The sequence below is a fragment of the Artibeus jamaicensis genome, unplaced genomic scaffold (assembly GCF_021234435.1).
Source record: "Artibeus jamaicensis isolate MK-2021 breed Jamaican fruit bat unplaced genomic scaffold, CSHL_Jam_final contig_1028, whole genome shotgun sequence".
Lineage (NCBI taxonomy): Eukaryota > Metazoa > Chordata > Mammalia > Chiroptera > Phyllostomidae > Artibeus > Artibeus jamaicensis.
Genome location: NW_026521201.1, coordinates 2,923,192 through 2,943,534, shown reverse-complemented (window position 1 = coordinate 2,943,534; position 20,343 = coordinate 2,923,192). Strand labels below are relative to the sequence as shown.

Sequence of the window (20,343 nt, the reverse complement as noted above, 5' to 3'; positions counted from 1 at the left end):
TAGCATATTATATAAAGTTGAACCATATAAAATTGCAATTTTTTATGGTCAAGAATGATTGCATATCAACAATTTTTTGAGGTTTAACCTAATGTATCAAAGATGCCAAATAAGCATGTGTTATTTGCTTTGAGAGGATCTAGAACACTTGAGAGCTAATATTTTCAAAACAGACTCAGCTTCCTCAGTCTATATCATGGAAGAGTATCACCTGGAGTGTTGTTGGAGGATTGATCAGATAACCCTGTACAAAAGACTTAGTTCACTGCGTATGAGACTGTTTCTAAATAAGCTTCGCCTGAATGAGCACAAGCCTTTGCCATCAAGAGACTTATAGTCCGAAAAAGGTAATTCAGACTTACCCATCGAGGAAAATGCCAGGCACCCTGGAGTCGAGTGGTTGGACATGTGATGTTAAAAGCAAGGTCCTGGATCAAAGTGACTTGACTGAAATCTTGGGTCTGCCATATGCCTGCTCTGTGACCTTGGGCAAGTTAATAATCTATCTGCTGATCAGTTTTCTTATCAATAGAATAGGAATAACAACACATCTACCTCAGCAGGGAGCTCTGAAGATTAAAATGATGAATGCAAAGGATTTAGAATTTTTCCTGGCATATAGAAAGTGCTCAATCTATTTTAGCTGTTCCTGCTGCTTTTATAGTTATTCTTAATATTATTATTCTTTGGACGAGAGAAAGTATTAGAGTACTCTTGGCATAAGATGGAAGGTTCTGCTGCCTACAACTTCAGGTTAGGTTCACATCTTCTGAGAATGCTGTTATCTGTGGTCTCCAAGTTGCCCTTAACTGGGTTCTGTAACTGAGTGTCCCCTCTCATTCCCCATGGGAGAGACCTGATAAAAATCTGGATGGGAGCAGCCAGCAGAATTGTCCTCAGCTGCCCAGAGCATCTGTTGTCCAGCTTCCCTGGACTGAGTGAGGCTACTCATATCTCATATTTCTGATTATATGAAAGGTTCTGGGACATCTGAGGGAGCACAGTCCAGATAAGACCACCCTCACTCTGACACCAGTTGTAAGTTCAGGTTTGATAGTTTGCTAAAAAATATTCACAGAGATCACTAAAAGCTGTTATATTTAGCACACTTATCGTTTATCACAGAGAAAGGATACAGCTTTAAAGCGACCATGGGGAGAAGTGTATGGGGCAGATTCCAAGAATAGTTCCAAGTGGGGAACTTCCAGTTGTCCTCTCTCCATGGAGTCAGGAGAGCATTACTTTCCTCACATCAATGTGTGACAGAACATATGTCACACTGCCAAACAGGAAACTCCTTCAAGCCTGGGTTCTGGAGTTTTCAGTGGAACTCCATCACCTAGGCATGGTTGGCTTCCCATATGGCAAATCTCAGTCTCCAGTCTCTCAGGAAGTTGAGCTGATACCAAAGCCTCCGCCCTATATCACATTGTTGCTGTAGCTCAAAACCCATACCCTAAATTAGATTATTACTATCTGACTGGCTTAAGGTCCCCGGCAAACAGAGACACTCCCATCAGCCATGACACGGTAAGGACTTAGGAGTTACTCCCAAAGCTGAGGTCAAAGACAGACCTCATTTTGGTTATAGTTAAATTATTTACTACACAGGTTCTACATAGATCTGGGGATACCAAGATATGGGGTGTAGCCCATATCTCATGGAGTTCATGGTCTGCTGGGTAAGTAACCAGTGCAAGTCAGCCAGTGTGTGGTTGTACAACTACCTACAACCATTGGAAGGAGCTGTGGTGAGGCTCTTTGCTATGGGAATGAGGCTGTCCAGATAGGTGCAGTTTGTGCCCCAAGGTTATAATCATGAAGTTTCTAGATTAGAAGTTACTGACTGGTTTTGGCATACTGCTCAGTTCCCCTGGCCCAGAAGAGATCCACATCCAGCCTACCTTGATCCCCACTGACTTTGGGTGCCAGAAGGTAGGGGAAGTATTGAACCTCCTGGAACAAATGGGAGGCTCAGCATCTCAGTCATGGTTGACACAGCCACAGGGCTGAGCAGAAATGATCGACTGAGGACAAAGCTGTGTAGACATGATCACATAAATGAACACTCCACACTTGGAAACTGCTCTAAAGATTATACCTACAGCATAGAACACCCTGGGAGCCATCAGAGGGTATGGCCATATTTCCTTCATCTCAGTCTCTTCAGTAGCTGTTCCAGCTTCTTCTGAGTTGGGGAACACCCTTGGATGCTCCTCAGCACAGTTGCCTGAGACACATGGTCTCTATCATACTCGTTCCCATCTCCCACCACTCCCACACATTTGTTTACCTTGCCACTGACCTCACCATCAACACCTTGATGGAAATCCAAGGTCACTGCCCCTTTCCCCTCCATTTCATGTTCTCTTTCTGGTCCTCACATTCATTCTCTGAGTCCGTGGGGATCAACAGGGACCAACTCCGTCAGACCGATACAAAGGGATGGTCACACCTTGTCAGCCTGCAGAGACGTGGCCTCACCAGAAGGACTGCCAAGTGTCACTGGGGACCATAAAGACCACATCTGGACATGGCCCTCTACAGTGCAGTCCCACAATCTTATGTCCCAGAAGTTTTACCACCTGACTGAATTTAAGCCTCTTTTAGGAGATTGGGCAGCACGCTGCAGATATCCACAAGTTTTTATTTGTTCAAGAAGAGCAGCAGACTCCTGCTCTCATCTCAAAGTACTAATATCAGCAGCCACCTTTTCATAATTCAGTAATCAATGATGTTTTTCTGGGGGCAGGCATTTCTGAGTAGTTTCATGTTTTTACATTTTGTGATTTTTTTTTTCAGAACCACATTTTGGCATCTCTGCATATAACTCCAAGGCAGCAAGAAAAAGGAAAGTTGGTTCAATCAATTCATAAATATTCATAAAAAATTTACCATAGCCTGACACTGTGGGGGTGCTGTAAATTAAAAGATGACAAAGGCAGAGTCATAGTGCTTGAAGAGCACACAGTCCAGTCGGGGTGACAGGTGTGTAAATAATGAACCAGGCAACCAAGTGACCAATTCTGTCAAGAAGGAATAAACAATTAATACTCCTACAAGGAGTGAGGATCAGGGATGGATTCCCAGAGGAGAGGCTGTTTTAAGCTGGCCTCCACAGAAGGAGAACAGAGAGGTTATTCCAGGAGCCACAAAGACAAAAGCAAGAAGGCGTGGAAATGCATAGTGCGTTCATTAAGGACAGAAAAGAGCCAGTGCCACCACCCACAGCTGCAGCAGCTGTGTACTGCACAACTTCAGGGGAAACAAGTTATCCAAACTGTGGTTTGAATGGTAAAGTCTAGAGTCGAGTGATATGGTGGCTGGGTAAGGTTACATGGGAGGGGAGAAGGGAGGCGTAGTAAGGAATCATGGGAGATTTCACTTTCATTTCATCTGCTGCCTTGGTCATCTGTATGGAATTGTTCAACAAACACTGGTAGAACACTATTGAGTACTTGAGATTTTACCATATCTTGCTATTCTTGTCTACTCCACAAGCAGGACCTGTTGAGGACTATCTCTAATAATACTTAGCAGTCCTGTCTAGCAGAAGGTTAGTACTCTTCAGACCAGAGACATGCCATTTGCCCACATTTCAGTGTCATGTTGTTGTTAGCCAGTGTACCTGAGCCCCTATTCTTCACATCATAAACATCTTAAAGTAGCAGGGGATGGCAGTGACCACCAAGTTCAACACACTTATCATATAAATGAGGAACTAAGGGCCAGATTGTACAGTTCGATAGTTTTAGAGTGTGGACTAGAAACTAGGTCTTCTATCTTAGATCTCAGTAATATTTCTAAAGAGCTGTAGTTGAGCACCATTTATTTATCCTTCTTAGAATAGAGGACTGCACCTGTACCTGTTAGAGTAAGTGACCCTAGCTGCTATGATAGGTGACCTTTGAACTCTCAGTGACCTAACACAATACAAGCTTATGGATTGGGCAGCTCTCCCTGCTGTTTCAAGGGTGCAGGGGGTTCCAGCAGTGGCAGGAAGAATGCAGCAAGCACACCCACTCTTAACTGCCTTGACGCACATCCTGGTGGTGAGAACACTTGCAGACTGCATCTTGATGCAGAGGACTAGGGGATGAAGTTAAGCTATGTGCTCAAGTGGGCACGAGGGGAGGGGCACCTAAAAATGGAATTTATTTATAAGAAATTCTGTATTTATTCTTACATATTTAAACTTCATTCACCTTCAGAGTACTCTCCATTTGATGTAATACATCCATTGAGACATTTTTTCCCACTATTCCAAACAACTTTTGAACTCATCAATTTTGATGCCTCTTAGTGCTACAGCCATTTTTTGTTTCAGCTCTTCCACATGGCAAAATGTTTCCTTTGAGGACTTTTTTCACCTGAGGAAACAAACAAACAAAAAATCACTTGGGATGAGATTGGGTGAATAGGGAGAGTGGGGGCTAGGGATCATGAATTTTGGATCAAAACCTGCTGCACACAGCACAGTGTGGGCAGGTGCTCTGGTAAATCACCCATCGTGAAATAGGCAAACACATTGAAGAGTCTTAAAAAAAATCACTGCAACCAAATGCAGCCTCTCACAACAACACTAGCTAGCACACAGATACGGAAGAGTTCCTACAACACTCACCTAATGGGGGAAGCCTGTATTACCAGGGGTTTGCCCTCCAGAAGGTAATTCCAGTATTTTTGAGTCCCCCCATATACACTGGGTTCAGTGAACCCCACAGTTATAATGTGGCAAGTCCGTGTTGTAGCTCGTATCCCTACTGCTAGCAGCACGACACAGTCAACTGAGTGGTTATTTGGCCTTCATCCAAGAACCATCACCTCCTTCTACTGTGACTTCCCATATTCCATTCTGTAAGGCAGAAATTGTGACCCAGAGAATGCAGTGACCTGTCCAGTGTCATACCCAACTTCAAAGGTCCAGGACCTTAAATAAACCCAGGGAATCTAAATTTAAGGGAGCACTCCTCTCTTCAGATACATCTGATACTATCTTTGGGTGACAGATACTTCCTCTCAGGGGGCCATGTTCACAGCAGTGCACCTCTGCACTGGTTGTGTGATGCTGGGGAAGGGGGCAGCGGGTGATGGTGCCCTGGGGAGGAAAAGGGGAAAGGAGAGAGAGGAGCAGCCATTTTCTCTTGGAGATGCTGTCCACGTGTCTGCCAGCCACGCTTTCTCTTACTCTGTCATGGAGTTGTTTATTGTTCCTGACAGCAAGCATGGTGGCTCAGAACACTCATCTGCTGGAGTGAGCAGCAGGGCCTGACTCCTGGGCTGGATGTGAGAGTGTATGAGTGCTGGCTCAGGTATTCATCTGCTGCTGTGGTGTTGGCAGAAAATCCTGTTCCTTTCCACTTCCAAGCACCACAGATTGTGGTACCTGGGGAGGTATCCTGGAGGAAGGCATGAAGTTGGAAAGAGGTATGGACATTCAGCTTCTCCCCTGTGCCTTATCTCCTTGAGGCCCTTGAAATAACACCCAAAGCCCCTCCATCTGGGTCTTGAGGGCCATTCCTAGGTACCATGACACATGACTCCTGAAGCTCATTGAGGTCACCACTATTTCCACCATCCCAACCTTCCGAAGAGCATGTCAAGCTGGTCATTTATTCCCATTTGCATTCCTGCTGGCATTTCAAGGGCAAGATCCAGAAGTGGCAGCTTTGATTCAAAGTGCCACTCTGAAAACATACAGCTGATGTTCCCTCAACCAGAGAATCATTTAGAACTACAAAGTTATGGTCTCTTTAGAAATTACTTTTCAAGAACTGGGCTTGCCATCCACTAATTTTAAGCCCTTTTTATTAGCAGCCTTAATTCACACTGTTGAGACTTCAATACAAGAAACTTTTTTCTTGAGAAAAGGGGTATTAAATTTCTGGGTGTCCTTAGTGATAGTTACTGTGCTCACTGCTTTTATTGACCTAATTATCTCATTTTGTCCCCAAAGCAAAATGTGGTCAGTTATTGCGTGAAAGGTATGTGATTAGACAGGTAAAGGTCAAAGGTGATCTTAGAATGTCTCCATCCCTCCAGGACCTTGGTCTCATAGCAGGCTGGACTATCGCCACAGTGATCACCACTATCAGGGGTCATGGCAGCAGGTCCTGGTGACTGACTGAGCTCCCATTTAATGCCAGGCAGTGCACAGAGAAGTCAACATGCATCACCTCATTTATTCATCCCTCTGTTCCTAGGAAGTAGGCATGATTATTATACCCACTTCACAGCCAGAGTCTCAGAGGCAAGGTCCCCTACTCCAGGCACTGAGCTAGCATGTGCAAATAGAAACCAGAACCAGGAACCATGGAAAAGGCTACATCAGGGTGACAAAGGGAGCCTGGGAAGGTGACTAGATGAGCTTGAATTCGGGCTGGTCCTTAAAACTTTGGCCAGGCTACTAAAGGCAGAGTTCCATGGGAGGAAGTCCTGTGGGAATGAACATCACCAAGATAGACATTCTGCTTGAGACAGGGACCTGTGGAGGCCACAGGAGCAGGAGAGGGAGCTGATTCAGGTTTTCCCAATTTCTCTTTCCAGCTCTGTCAGGTAGGATCATTACAAAGATATTTATTTGATCATGACAATGGTGACATTGTGATAAAGAGCTGGGTTATCTCCTCCCACTTTGCAGATGGGGACTCTTAAGCCCTGCTCAGAATGGCTAAGACTCAGAGAAAGCTTCCAGCCAGTGCACTATAGTGCTTAGCCACATATATTCAGTGGGTTTTGGTCCATGGTGAACTGGCAAACTCTGCAGCCGCTGGTGGTATGTGTGCTCCAAACCTGGAGACCTGAGTGAGGAAGCGAGGCAGAAGCTCTAGGAGGGAGAGGCAGAGCTTGCTCCTGCCCACCCATGTACATCTCCTGTATCCTTCCCTGAGCTCACCTTCCCAATGCAGCAAAACCAGTGTTATAACCTGGGGCTCAGCTTGAGCCATTGTTCCTGGAGATCTCCAGGCCCCCCCTTTTTTTTTGGAAGGAGAGGTTATAAGACCAAGTGACTGGAGACAGGGCCTTGAATTGTATTCCTCCTCAGCTCCACTCAGCCAACTCTTGTTCCCTGCCAGCTCTGCACCTGGCTCTGATCCCTGGACCAGTACACACTGCTGCCCCTATGGGTAAAAGCCTCAGGTTTCTTCTCTGAAAACAATCAGAAATGAGCCAGAAAACAGGCAAGGACTCACTGTCATTAAGCAAATCAAGTGAAGTAGTGACATGCCGAGGAGATTTAGCTCTAGTTCCATCCATGCTGTCGCAAAACATAGACGTTTCTTCTTTCTTTCTGCTGCATAGTATTCCATTGTGTAAGTGTGCCACAAGTTTTGATCCACTCATATAGTGTGGCTGTGAACATAGAGGTGCATAAGTCCTTTTGAATTGGTCTTTTGGGCTTCTGAGGGTATATTCTCAGCAAAATCACTGGATCAAAAGAAAGTTCCATTTTTAATTTTTTGAGGAGATTCCATACTGTTTTTCACAGTGGCTGCGCCAGTCTGCATTTCCACCAACAGTGTACTAGGGTTCTCTTTTCTCCACATCCTTGCCAGCACTTGCTTGTTGATTTATTAATGATGGCCATTCTTACTACTGTGAGGTGTTGTCTCGTGTGGTTTTAATATGCATCTCTCTGATGGCTAGGGATGTTGAGCTTCTTTTCGTACATCTGTGGGCCCTCTGTATGTCCTCCTTAGAGAAGTGTCTATTCAGGTCCTTTGCCCATTTTTTTTTAGAGAGGGGGTAAAGGAGGAAGAAAGAAGGAGAGAAACATCAATGTATGATTGTCTCTCATGCACACCTTACAGGGGACCCAGCCCACAACCCAGGCATGTGCCCTGATGGGGAATTGAACCAGGCACCGTTTGGTTCACAGGCTGGTGCTCAGTCCACTGAGCTACACCAGCCAGGGCTTTTGCCCATCTTTTAATTGGATTGATTGTCTTCTTGGTGTTGAGTTGCATGAATTCTTTATATGTCTTGGAGATCAAACCCTTGTCTGAGGTATCATTGGCAAATATGTTCTTGCATACAGTCAGTTCCCTTTTCATTTTGATGATGGTTTCTGTAGCCGTGCAGAAGCTTTTTAATTCAATGTAGTCTCATTTGTTTATTTTTCTCTTTATTTCCCTTGCCTTAAAAGATGGATATCTGAAATTTTACTACCCCTATTTTTCATTAGGACTTTTATGGCATCATGACTTATATTAAGTCTTTTATTCATTTTGAGTTTGTTCTGGTATATGGTTTAAGTTGGTGGTCTAAGTTTCATTTTTTTGCATAAACAGGTCCAGTTCCCCCAACATCATTAATTGAAGAGACTATTTTTACTCCATTGTATGCTTGTGCCCACTGTGTCAAATATTAACTGACCATAGAGACTTGGGTTTATTTCTGGGCTGTCTATGCTCTTCCATTGATCTATATATATGATCTTATGCCAATATCAGGCTGTTTTGTTTAGAGGGGACCTGTAGTATAGTTTTTTTTTAATTAGGTATTGTGATCCTTCCAACTTTATTCTTCTTTCTCAGTGTTGCTGAGGCAATTCAGGGTCATTCTTGGTTCCATATAAATTTTTGAACTATTTGATTTAGGTCAGTGAAATATGCCATTGGTATTTTAATAAGAATTGTATTGAATCTATAGATTGCTTTGGGTGGTATAGACATTTTGATTATGTTAATTCTTCCAGTTCATGAATACCATATATGCTTCCATTTATTTGTGTCTTCCTCAGTTTTTTTCTTCAGTGTCTATAGTTTTAGTGAGTACAGGCCTTTTACATCCTTGGATAAATTTATTCCTAGGTACTTTATTTTTCTTGTTGCTATAGTAAATGGGATTTTTCCCAGTTTCTCTTTCTAGTAGTTCATTGTTTGTGTACACAAATGCCATTGATTTATGAATATTGACTTTTTATCCTGCTACTTGGCCAAATTCACTTATTAGGTTGAGGAGTTTTTTGGTGGAGCCTGTAGGGTTTTCTATGTACACTATCATGTTGCCTGCAAATAATGACAGTTTTTGTTCCTTCTTTCCAATTTGGATGTCTTTTATTTCTTTTTCTTGTCTGATTACTATGGCTAGGAATCTCCAGTACTATGTTGAATAAGAGGAGTGCAATCAGACACCCTTGTCTTGTTCTATCTTAAGAGAAAAGATTTTAGTTTTTGCCCATCGAGCATGATGTTGGCAGTAGGTTTCTTTTATATGGAATTTATTATGTTGAGGTTGGCTCCCTCTATTCCTGCTTTGTTGAGTGTTCTGATCATAAATGGGTACTGGATTTTATCAAATGCTTTGTCAGCATCTGTTGATATGATCTTGTAGTTTCAGTTGTTTATGTGGTATATTGTATTTATTGATTTGCAAATATTGTACCATCCTTGCATCCCTGGGATAAATCCCATTTGATCATGGTGTATGATCTCATTAATGTATTGCTGGATCTGGACTGCCAGTATTTTATTGAGGATTTTAGCATATGTTTGTCAGAGATATGTATTGTGTCTTTACCTGGTTTTAGAATTAGGATAATACTAGCCTTGTAAAAAGAATTTGGGAGTCTTCTCTCTTCTTGAGTTTTTTGGAATAGTTTGAGAAGATGGAAGTTAGTTCTTCTTTGAATGTTTGGTAAAAATCACCTGTGAAGTCCTTTGGTCCAGGGCTTTTGTGTGGTGGGAGTTTTTTGGTTATTGCTTTGATTTCATAGGTGTTGTTGGTATATTCAGGCTTTCTGCTTCTTCTTGATTTATTTTTGGAAGATTATATATTTCTAGAATTTTATTCATTTCACCCAGGTTGTCCAATTTCTTGCCACGTGGTTGGTCACAGTAATTTCTTACATTCCTTTGTATATCTATGGTATTGGTTGTAACTTACCCTCTTTCCTTTCTGATTTATTTGGTCTTTTCTCTTTTTTTCTTCATGAGTCTGGTTAAAGGTTTGTCAATTTTATTTATCTTTTCAAAGAGTCAGCTCCTGGACTCATTGATCTTTTGAATTGTTTTTATAGTGTCTGTCATTTATTTTACTCTGATCTCGATTATTTCCTTCCTTCCACTTGCTCTAGGCTTTATTTGTTGTTGTTCCTCTAGTTCTTTTACATATAGGATTAAGTTGTTTACTTGAAAATTTTCTATCTTCTGTAGGTAGGTCTGTGAACTTCCCTCTCAGGACTGCTTTCTCTGTGTCCCATGGTTTTTGGCTAGTTTGTGTTCATTTTCATTTATTTCCAGGTCCTTTTGATTTCTTCCTTGATCTTATTGTTAACCCATTCATTATTTCATAACACATTATTCAGTCTCCATGTATTTAAATATTTTTTAGTTTTTTCTTTGGGGTTGGTTTCTAGTGTTAAGCCATTGTGATCTGAGAAGATGCTTCATATGGTTTCAGTTTTCTTGAATCTGTTGAGGCTTGTTTTATGTCCTATCATGTGGTCTATCTTTGATAGTGATCCATGTGTGTTTGAGAAGAATGTATATTTTGGTTCTTTGGGGTGAAATGCCCTGTGAGTATCAATTAGGTCCATTTGACCCAGGGTGTCATTTAATGCCACAATAATCTTGTTGATTTTTTGTTTGGACAATCTATCCATTGACAGTAGGGTATAAAATCCCCTATAATGATTGTATCACTGTCAATATCCTTTTTAAAGTCTTCCAAGAATTTTTTTGTATATTTAGGTGCTCCTATGTTGGGAACATTTATGTTTACAAGAGTTATACCCTCCCATTGGACCGCTCCCTTAAGTATTATATAGTGACCTTTTTTTGCCTTTGTTTTGAAGTCTATTTTGTCTGATATAAGTATTGTTACCCCAGCTTTTTTCTTCATGTGCATTTGCTTGCAATATTTTTCCATCCCTCCACTTTTATTATGTGTAGATCTTTTACTCTGAGGTGGGTCTCTTGTAGACAGCATATATGTAAGTCGTGTTTTCTTATCCATTCAGCTATCTATGTCTTTTCATTGGAGCATTTAATCCATTTACACTTAAGGTTATTGTTAATAGGTACTTATTTATTGCCATTTTTTCCCTTTGTGCCTCTGGTGTGCCCCCATCCCCACCCAACACACACACACACACACACACACACACACTCTCTCTCTCTCTCTCTTCATTTTCTTAAAGCAAGCCCTTTTGTGTCTCTTGTGATTCTGGTTTGGTGAATTTTTTTAGTTATATTTTGCTACTGGAAATATTTCTATAATGCATTGGCCCTTTTGCTCAACTTGGTGAATGTCACAAATAATTGGACCTACCTTTGAATGACTAAGGTTCATTATAGTTGAGGACAGAGGCTCATTGAGGCATAAAGGAAATGAGACAAATCTGAGGTTGGCTTCAGCTTTGAATGCCACTCACAGGCCATGTAACTCTAGACAACCTGACAACTTTTATTAGCCTTGGTTTTATTTACTGGTCTGCAGAAATAGAGATGACCACATTTACCTTTTAGGACTATTTTGAAAGTTAGAAATAATGCAGATAAATTGCCTGGTGATGAGTAGTATCCTGCATATGGTAGCAATTGCTGTTTTGACTTTTATTTCTAGAAAATACCAGAGGAACACATAGTTATAAAAGAATTGATATTCATCAATTCCCCACATCAATTCCCCACAATTCACCATCCTCAGGATATCCTCTGACAAGATGAATTCCGATATCCAAACTAATGTCCTCCTCATTAATCAAAGTGGGGTATAGTGGGGAAAGACCCACATTTGACATGTCCTTTCAGTTTCTCACTGTAGAGCTACTTTGTGTTACATGCAGGTGTGTGGAGCCTGCAAGGTAAGGGGGCTATCTAGCTATCACCCTGGGAGAAATGCAACATCAGGACTAGAGACTTCAACTCTGGGTACACAGGGGACTGATGATCAGTTGCTGTTTTGAACCTCCTCCCCCAGATCTTGTAGCTGCCTCCTGGTCCCCAGGCCACATTGGTCCCATACTATAAGTGTGACAGGATCACTTACATCTGGCAAAATAATGTGCTATCATTGAGCAGAGAGAAACTTGGAGAATCAAACCAAACAAATGCTCCTTGTATATCTTGGGTCTCTACTAGCTTTTAAGACAAAGACCATTTTGATGTATGATCAGCAAATTATAAATACAGATTGCAGTTCTTGGCCTCAAAGACACCTAGATACAAACTTAAGGAGGACTAGGTTAGCAGAATGTGTCCTTAGGAAACTACCTTCTCAAGCCTAGGCAGTGGAAAACCCACAAAGGGAAGATCCAGCTGGTGGTGGCAAGAAGGAGAGTGGCTTCCAAGAATCACAGCCCTACCACATTTCTAAGCACAGAATTGTGTTCAGTAAGGCTCCGTATTTGCCAAGCCACAATGGCAACCAAAACCTCAAGGGATTCACTTGATAAGAAAGAGCCGAAGCCACAAAAATGTCCTTCCTTCCCTTTCTTTTGTTAAACATCATGAAAGCAAGTCTTGACATGGTGGGCTAAAAAGGTAAATTAGGGACAAAATGTAGAAGATAGAGAACTACGAAATCCCCAGACTATTCCCAGTCTCCCAGGTCTATAGTTTTCCAAGGCTAGATTTTTAATTATTAATTAGTCACAAATTAGTAAATAACAAACAATAAATGATAGAAAAGTGTTGTGATGGCTTCTAGTGCTTCTAGAAATATTAACTGGCAATTCCCATAATAGACTCTCAATAAATATAATTAAATGCTCACTAGTGCCAAATGCTCTGATAGGCACATTGGGAACCACTGAGGAGCACTGTGTCCCCAGCTCCTCTGAGGGAACTCCAAGGGCTGGGGAATGCAGGGTGCTTCATGAAAAGGCCACTGGCCATGACAGGCAGGCAGTGCCAAGTGTCAGGTGGTCAGCAGACCAGTCAGCTCCAGGTGGCCACTAGACCAGGAGGCCAGTTAGTTGGAAATCTGCTTTCTCCTTGTGGGTGTCATGGTATCAATTTCAGTGGGAGAAATCCCAGTTGGATATGCTATCTTTTCCAGATTGTAGCAGTTTTTAAAGCTTTAAGAAGGAATGTTTATGGGGTCTGGAGAGATGTAGAGAAGCAGGGGTCATTCTCTCCCTGGAATCTTTGATCCAACAGACCTGCCTTAGTTAGGGGGAAGGACCACAATGCCTTTGACCCAAGACTTCACATTTGTGACATTACATAGCTACCTGAACTGGGAGTGGACACCCTAAACTCACATGCCCAGTCAAAGCTGGACCACTGCCTCCCTCCACTTCCTCCAGGATCTTCTACCCTGCTCCATCCTTTGGCCAGTGGAATCTTTGATACCAGAGTGCCTTCCTTGGCACAACTAATCCTCATTACCATGGAAGTCTTTTCCTAATCACCTGACAAATATACTCAGCCTTGATGTGGCCTCTGCTTTTTCCTGTGATAATTATGCTGTGCTTAGCCACCTCTCTGTGAGTAAGCCCCCCATTCTTAAAGAAGCATCCCAAAGTCTTTGCTTCATCCCTGTGATAACCTCCCACAACCTTTTTCAAAACTGTATTTGAATAAAGAAATTATCTCCTCTCCTTAACTTCCCCGACTGTTTGGAGCAATGTTGTTTAAAGGAATGACCTCCAATCTGGGGGACTGATAAGCATCCATTCAAATCAGGACTTGGCTACTTGCTAACTATATGGTTTGGGATAAATAAATTAACCCCCTGAGTCTCAGCTTCTCCTTCTGTAAAATAGGGTTGTCATGAGCATTAGAGGGTGACATAGGTAAAGCACCTATTATGATGCCTGGCACATAGTAGGTAGCTGTTACTTTTTTTTTATTGATTATGCCATTACATTTGCTCTATTCCCCCCTCCCTTCCCCTCCACCCTGCATAACCCTCCCCCACCATTTCCCCCTTTAGTTCATGAACATGTGTCTCAAATTCTTTAGATTCTGTATTTCCCCTACTATTCTTACCCTCCCCCCTATCTATTTTCTATCTACTGTCTATGCTACTTATTTTCTGTACCTTCTCCCCCCTTCCCCTCCTCCCACTCCCCTGTTGCTAACCCTCCATGAGATCTTCATTTCTATGGTTCTGCTCCTGATCTAGCTATCCTCTTAGTTTGCTTTTGTTTTAGGTGTGGTTCTTAATAACTGTGAGTTTGCTGTCCTTTCACTGTTCATCTTTTTTATCTTCTTTTTCTTAGGTAAGTCCCTTTAACATTTCATATAATAAGGGCTTGGTGATGATGAACTCCTTGAATTTGGTCTTATCTGAGAAGCACTTTATCTGTCCTTCCATTCTAAATGAAAGTTTTGCTGGGTAGAGCAATCTTGGTTGTAGATCTTTGGTTTTCATGACTTGGAATACCTCTTTCCAGCCCCTTCTTGCCTGTAAGGTCTCTTTTGAGAAATCAGCTGACAGTCTGATGGGAACTCCTTTGTAGGTGACTGTCCCCTTAGCTCTTGCTGCTTCTAGGATTCTCTCCTTCATTTTAATCTTGGCTAATGTAATGATGATGTGCCTTGGTGTGTTCCTTCTTGAGTCCAACTTCTTTGGGACTCTCTGAGCTTCCTGGATTTCCTGGAAGTCTATTTCCTTTGCCATCTTGGGGAAATTCTCCTTTATTATTTGTTCAAATAATTTTTCAACTGGTGGTTGTGCCTTTCCCCCTTCTGGTACCCCTATAATTCGGATGTTGGAACGTTTAAAGATGTCCTGGAGGTTCCTAAGCTTCTCCTCATTTTTCTGAATTCTTATTTCTTCATTCCTTTCTGTTTGATCATTTTTTTCTTCCGTCTGGTCCTCTCCCTTGATTTGAGTCCCAATTTTCTTTCCATTACTATTGGTATCTTTTGTATCAGCATTCATTTCAATTAATTTAGCTTCCATATGTTTCTCTAATTTGTGACTAAAATCAACCAGTTCTGTAAGGATCCTGATAACCAGTGTTTTGAACTGTGCATCTGAAAGACTGGCTATTTCTTCATCACTTAGGTCTATCGGTTCTGGGGCTCTGAGTTGTCCTAGAGCCATTTTTGGTCTATTCGTGCTGTTAAGTGAGCGGAGCGAAGCCTTAGTTGTTTACCAGGACGGGGCGACCCAGGTCGCTGGTTTGTGACGCTGTGTGTGGGGGCGGGGTCAGAGAGGGAGCAATGGCGTTCCTCTCCGCTAGCCCAGCGCATCCAGTCACTCACACGCCTCAGGCTTGCTTATCCGATCCTAATTGTGCGAGCCTGCTGCACCGCGGCGGGTTTCCCTTCTCACTGGTTTCTCTGCACGTAAATGCGCGCGACCGACCGACCCACCGCGCCTCTTCCCTGTGAGCTCCCGCAGCCAGCTCGCTGGCGATCAGCGCCCTCGGTTGCCTGCGCGCACCGCGCACCGCCCCGGGAATTTTTTCTTGCTAACCTGCTCCGCTGCTGGCCTCGCTCCTCGTACCGGTCCAGCCGAGTATCTAGTTGTCCTTTGGACTCCGTATTGTCGATTTTCCGTGTGGCTTGGTTGTGACTGCTGTTAAAAATAGTTGTTCTTAGATTTGGTTGTGCACAGAGGTGAGGTGGATCCTCCACCTACTTCTCCATCTTGGCGGAAGTCCGGTAGCTGTTACTTTTTTAATGCACACTCCCACTCTACCTTCACTTCTTTTTACATCCATAGCTTGCACCAGCATGAAGTCACTCTAGTTCATGAGCTGCTGTTTTATGTGATTGATCAGCCAGTACCTTACTACACACTTTCATATGCACTGTCTCATTTAACCCTCCCTGCTGTTTTTGCGAAATAGATGGTGCCTCCACCATTTTCTAGATCAAATCGCAGAGGCCAGAGATTGGGAACGTGACACTGGGTTCTCCAAAGATTCTTCTAGCCCCCTTCCCATCACCTCTTATCAGCTTCCTGATTATTGGCTTATCTCCTTACAACTGACCATACATATTATACGCACGTACCCAGCACCAACCAGGGTGGACAGGTAGACACAAAGGAAGCCAATGGCCCTGCCCTTAAGGCACTTGCCTTCTGGTTGGTGAGAAAGTGAACTTATTAAGAGAGCCTGTGCACATGAGAGAGAGAGGAGACGGCCTAGGTAGAGGGCAGCGGCCATACTTTCTGTTTCTGCTGGAGTCTCCTTCGGCAGCAGACTTCCCAGGGCTGTCGCCTCATGGAGAGCAGAAGGCAGCAGAGATATGTCGGGAGAAGGGCAGGCGAAGGTCAAAGATGGCCTTCGCCTCTCAAGGTGGAGTGAGCAGATCTACACAGGTCTGCTGTTTTCATGGCTAACCTGCCTGTACACAGGGTGCATTTCTCTAGGTACAAAGCTTTAAACTAAGTTAAAGACAAAATCCTGGCCCTCAGCGAGCTCACAGCAAGAAAAGCAGGGATGTCAGAGAAAATCCTTACCAAGCTCCTGAGAAGCAGACTCCAACACACATGGCAGGTTAGATATGGAAGCACAGGGCAGGCAATGGGGCAGTGAAGACAGGGTGGGCCTGTGGGTCCCCAAATGAGCCTATGTGGCCTTAGAAAAGATGTGGTCACTATACACTAGATTTGAGAAAATGCCCGAGAATCAAGAAGAATTTCCATATTGAAAAAAAAAAAAGAGTCTTTTGTACTTCGGGCCATGAAGGATGACAGAGGGAGAGGGGGCGGCAAGAGGGAGAAATGGACACCCTGAGTATATTGGTGAGAACCTGGCAGGTCCATTAAGTGACTCAGAGGATCCTGGTGACAAATTGAAGTGGCAGTTTGAAGACGTGAAAAAAAAATAGGCTCTGAGTTCAGGTCCCAACTGTCAATGCTGCCACTAAACATGGGCAGGTCATTGAACTGTCACCCCAGTCTCCTCTCCTTCTCAGTGGGGCTGCCAGTCAAGGCGAGACAGAAGGGTAGATGCAGCAGCCCCTTCAGGAGGCCACTCCATGCCTCTTCCTTCCCCCCTTTCCTGCCTGTCCTGCCTTTTGCTGCCATCTCTGCTGTCACTTCTGTCCAGGGCCCAGGTGATCTTGTCCATGTGTCCTGAGAAAGGTTTGGAGGGGCAAGTACTCCGGCCTTCAGGGAGGAGGCACCCTCCTTTCTGGTGGAAAAGGGGCTCTAACTAGCTGGGCAGCACCAAAAGGGACAGAGGATGGTGTGGCCCCACATCCCAGCCTGCCAGTGCCACACCAGCTCCCCTGGGCTGTGGAACGCCAGCACCTTGGGGCCCATATTTCTGGATGCCCCTGGCCATTTCTGGAGCTGTGGGACCCAGGTCCAGCCATGTATTGTTTCCCTGTCCTGCACCTGGCCCAGCTCTGGTTAAGAAGTATTTAGATTTCTGATGGAGAAGAAGTAAAACAATGAGTCAACTTGATAGTTTTTTCCTGTGTGTTTTTTTTTTAATATTAAAACCATCTATTTTTGAATGGCAAACTGAGGCACTGAGGAGCCACATGCATTATCCCACAGTGAATCAGAATTAGGGGGCAGGGATGCAGAGCTCCAGTTCCTTACAGAGGCTTTGGAACCTTAATGTGCTTGCGCGTCACAGGGGCCTGTTACCAGCAGACCCATTGGCCCCACCATTGGAGTCAGGGGCCGGAAGCCTAGGGTGAGGCTGAGGGATTCTAACATGGTGGCCCAGGAGCTGCACTGGAGAGCTTTTGCCCTAGATTTGAGATGGCCCTGCTTCTCTGTTCCTTTTCCTCTCATGACACAGAGCATCTTCCTAAGATGTCCTCCTTCTCCACCCTGCTCAGGCTCCTGCCCGGCAGTTTGGTGGCTCCTTCTGAGCAACCCCTTCTCTGGCCTGGGTTACTTCCACAGTCAGCCCCTGGTGGGCCCAGGCTGGTGAGCCACCTTGGAGGCTGAGAGGGGACTGCTTGGAGGGCTCCTGGACATGTGAGCCAGGTCCTCTGGGCTTGCCCCCTCTTCTCACCCTGCAGCAGCTGACTGCTTGGAAGCCTGAGCCAGTGCCTGTGGGCCTGGAACCTCCCTGCTGGGCACAACATGGCTGCCCCTTCTCTCCAGGCTTCCTAATCCCTCCCGTCTTTTGAGTTGCCTGTCCCTTCGCTCCCTGAGCTCTCCTGCTCTGTCTCCCATTCTCCTGTCTGCTCTCACCCACCGACATCCCTAGCAGCCAGCCTTGAAGAACAGAGCTGGGAGGCTGTGACTAATGTGCTTAGAGGTGAGTCATCTGCTAAATATAAAAACCCACTCACTCCCTGGATGCAAAAGCTGCCGAGAAGCTCCGTATCCTTCCCACCCAATTCATCCTCACTCAGGGGCCGTTTATGCCCCCGAACAGCAAACAAATAAACACCAAAGAACGGCATTGGCAGCCTGGCCTCCCTGCCCTGCAGCTCTCTCCTGTGCCTCTCTGAATTTCCCTGGTCTCCCCAGAAGCTCCAGGAGGAAGGGGTCCAATTAGAGAGCTGGTGGCCCAGGCCCTCCATGGGAGTGTGAAGGAGGCAAAATTTATCTTCAGGACCACCCCTCTTCTTTTTCTGCCCCCATCCCTATTCAGGAGACCTCAACCATCCATCCTTTTGCACGGGTAAAGCTGAGCCTTGTAAGCACACCTGCTTCTTGTAGGAATCAGGTGATGCTTCGCTGTATGTGACGGAATAGCTGATGGAGGTTCAGTTACTGGGCCTTCCTATTGGACAAGTGCCCTCCCTTAGTGTTACTCAGCCCTTCTGTGCACATTGCTTCCTGCTTGGCCTGGTGCTATGGGGCTTTGTGGCCCTCGGAATATGGGCCCTTAGAGTGATATTATATTACATATGTATATCTAATACTAGACATGGTGTTCCTGGTACCACGCTCAATATCTTACTAATTTTCTCAGTCTTATGGGATAGGTTATCATTATTTTCAATTTAAGATGAGAAAAAAACAAAGTTCAGAAGATGAAAATAGTTTTCAAAGGCACAATGTGGAGTATTTAGAAACATGATTTAAATCAGTAGTTTATACTTTACCTCTAAGCTAAAGCAATAACATTAAATTTCCTTTGATGCCAGCCAGACTCATAGCAAGAGGAATATCTTGTGTCCTGGTGCAGTGAGTGCACACACATGGGTGTGCGGGTACCCACAGACCTCCATATGTAACGAATGTCTGTGGAAACACGTACCCTACTGCCTTCTAATTCCATCCTATTTCTTTCTGTTCTGGTCTAGTGTTATTTTAAAAATTATGCAGCCCACCAAATTTCTTTCATGACCTTCTGTAGGCCGTCATCTGCATTTTGGAAATTCGGGGCTAAATAAACATACTTAAACTATCAATATATTATTATTCCATCGGACCCTGTCTGGAAAGCGGAGTTCTGGTCCTGGTACAGGAAGTCACCTCTGTGACTTCTAGACAAGTGTCCTCACTTCCTGGCCTCCTCTTCCTAAAGCCTATTGTGTAGCAGAGTCTTACTAAACCTCCCTGCGGGCCCCGCCCTGGCCTGTCTTTAATGATCAAAAACCCTTTGTTTCCAAGTCCCTCTCTGGGGAAGAGAGCAGGCGCCTCCACAGACCCTGCACCTGTGTGCGTGCCTGTGCCCACGAGCAGTGTGTGTGGGGGGACTGACGATGGCCCGCACACCCTCACTCAGGCTTTGATGGCATGCTCAAAGTTTGCAGCATGAACCAGAGAGAAAACAGTTTCTACCTGTCTGGCATTTCTAATCTGAAAAGGCACATTTTCTCTGTGCAGTGTAATTTGATTCCCCGCACCCTCCATCCATTCATTTGTCTGCTTATCTTTCCTTACTAGGTTGTTTGAAAGGCAGGGGGGAGGCCATCTCCGTGGAGATTGGGTGTGAGGGGCGGTAGAGAGAGACAGAAGACAGAGGGACAATGGGGATAAATCAGAACCCTGATTCTGATACAACAGGACTGAGTCCTGGTCTCCCTGGGCCGGTGAGTGGCTGTGGGACCTTGGCCATGACACCTGCCCTTGGTAGCATGTACTAGACATGAAGGACTTGGGTGAGGTCTCATCCAGTCCAGACATTCCGGAATTATAAGTTCACACAATGAGGTGGGGGAGAAAGAACAGCCCTTGAGTGATGTTTGCCATGACTGATCAAGAAACCACTGAGGATGAGAACCGCTTTGCTTTTAGCAATGAAAATAATCCGTCATTCTCCTCTTGGCCTCACTCACAGGGTGTTTATCTAGTTCTAACGTGTTTTAAACTCCCAAACTGCTACCCATGGTAGGGGAGCTCCTATAGACAGGTCGCATGCCCATCTTATCCCACAAGAGTTACTGGAGCAGATCGGCACATGGGCCATTCCCATCTCACACATGAGGCTTTGGAGGAGACATGCTTTGCTGAGGTCCCAGGCTAATGGACCACTGGGTCCTGTAGGTGATGGTCATTTCATCTATCCCT

At 44.4% G+C, this 20,343-nt stretch overlaps 1 protein-coding gene across 1 annotated transcript in view; it reads left to right on the top strand.

The window, feature by feature from the left end:
* Positions 1-20,343, top strand: part of KCNA6 (potassium voltage-gated channel subfamily A member 6) — a 209,883-nt gene that overhangs the window by 178,399 nt on the left and 11,141 nt on the right. The gene's annotated exons all lie outside the window — the stretch shown is intronic.